The sequence below is a fragment of the Tribolium madens genome, unplaced genomic scaffold (assembly GCF_015345945.1).
Source record: "Tribolium madens isolate multiple individuals breed KSU strain unplaced genomic scaffold, Tmad_KSU_1.1 Scaffold_96;HRSCAF=242;Tcas5.2_LG5, whole genome shotgun sequence".
NCBI classification, from domain to species: domain Eukaryota; kingdom Metazoa; phylum Arthropoda; class Insecta; order Coleoptera; family Tenebrionidae; genus Tribolium; species Tribolium madens.
Genome location: NW_025401068.1, coordinates 2072255 through 2074577, shown reverse-complemented (window position 1 = coordinate 2074577; position 2323 = coordinate 2072255).

Below are 2323 nucleotides of genomic sequence, written 5' to 3'. Positions count from 1 at the left end.
GACTTCCGTTTACACCATATCAAAGAGTATCTTTTTGTCCCTTGACATGCAAAGTTTCATAATAATCGGATAAACGATAACAAAAATATTTCCAAAAAATCATTTTCCATACCGATTTTTGGAAAGCTGTAATTTTTCTATTTTTTGAGCTAGGTGAGTAAATATTGTGCTCTCTATTCTCATTTGTAGAGGGGTATTCGTGGTTAAAATTATGCCACACATTTTTGAAACACCCGATATAATATGTATGTACAACAATAGCTATTAATGTAATAATAATTACACAATGTAGGTCTTGTAAGTCCTATGGTTAAGTAGGACGCGTAAAAAAAGCCTAATTATGTACAAATTGCATACAAGGCTTTATGTCCGAATGCGAAACTTAATAAAATTAATTTTAATTTTTGACAACTGTTTGGCATTTCTCAATACGAAACGTCAGATTATTTAAAAGATTTAAAGCAAGTTTAAACTTGCTTATATTACAGTTATTGCTGCTACATTTTATTCTTCGAATTAGACTCAACAAGGCTTAAGCCTTGTCATTATTGTAATAATAAGTAGTAGAGTGTATTTCGTAAATTTAAATAAATAAATACTTTTGACAGTATTGAAAGTAAAGTTACTTTATTATACTAGTACTATAAAGAGGTACTTTATGGCCGCAATATTATATCATAATGCAGACTTTATTATACGGTCGGACATAAACAAAATTAAAAAAAAATCGAAAATAACATGTATTCCGAATCTTCAAAAATCATGTAAAAATCACTGTCTCCAAAATTTATAATCAAATTTTTTATAAAACTGTCAACATAACTCTCAGAAAGTAAAAATCAAAAATTTATAATAATTTTCAATTTAAAACTGACCGCCGGAGACATATTTTACTGGTTGTTAAAAAAACCGAATGGATGGGGCAGATAAAAAGTAATTGTGGTTTTAGTATACACAAGGTGAGTCTTAACGTATACACATAAACATAGGAAATGAAAAGTTATGATCAATATTGAGTAAAAATGCAAAATAATTTAAATGCAACTTGTTTATTTACAAGGATACAAAAAATTCTCCTTTAAATTTCAACTTTTAGACTGTAAACATACTGTACCGGGTGGGGCATCTGTTACGCCCAAAAAGAAAATTCCCACTTAAAATTGTTGAATTTTTTTACACTTACTTGGGGTAAGGTACATTTTCTAATTTTTTGGTAATTTTTCATTCACAAACAAAGTAAAAAAAATAAAAGGTAATCTTCTTCCAAAAAATTTAATTCTAATTTTTATACTGACCTACGCAGAAATTTAGGTGACAATGGGGAACTGCAATTGGGGTAAAGTTTACAACAAAAAGACCCTTTTAAGCGGTCGGCTAAATGATTTTTTTGTTGGCAAATTATATTACTTTGTCATAAATCACGGGTCTGGTTTGTGTTTAAATAAAAAAAGCTATTATTTGGCTAATCAAGTTTGCAAATTGTGATATCACAGTTTGATGCGCTGACAGGTACAGATTCATTTAGTGTAAAAACTTTATAGGTAAATTAACAGAAAGTATTCATAAAACACACAAAACTGTTACGGACTCATTTATTATCCAAAGAAATTAGAAAAATTCTCAAATTATACCCTATCAATCATTAGTTAGGCATATGAAATATCGTCAGTTTTAATTAATTTGAAGTCGCGATTAATCAAGTGCGCGTAACCGATGCCCCACCCGGATTATTTAAACTCACTTTGTATAAAACACGTATTAAAAGAATATGATATTTGATAGGTATTTAAACTTGTACCATTTACCTATTTGTACTTACAACCTCACTTGGTTTTAAACATGAATCATAGTAATAATAAAATTGGTGGATGCGCCGGGATAGCAATTTTTCTAAATCAAATGTTTTATAGATAATTTTGTTTATTGTTTTGAGAGTTGCAATAAAATCTTTCTTATCAATAGTGACTTTATAGAATGTAGAAAGTAGTGTGTAAGAAAGAAATAGGTAGAAAATTGGTGGATGCGCCGGGATCCAAACCATTGAAAGTAGATTTGTAGTGTCGGTTTCTGGTCGTGTGGTGTCGCAATGTAGAGTTATAGCGGAGGTGTAGGTACAGTGTATAACTAAGTAAATGAATCGATTGGGGGCGGCGAGTAGGCAGGCCATGATGTGGTGTCGTCGTCGTCGTCGTCGTCGTCGTCGTCGTCGTGGTCGTCGTTGTTGTCGATCGATGTGTTATGTGGCGCGTGCGCATTTAGTCGCCGCCGCCACCGTGTCAGTGTCGAGCGAGAGACGGCCGGCACAGCTCGCGCCCGGGCGGGG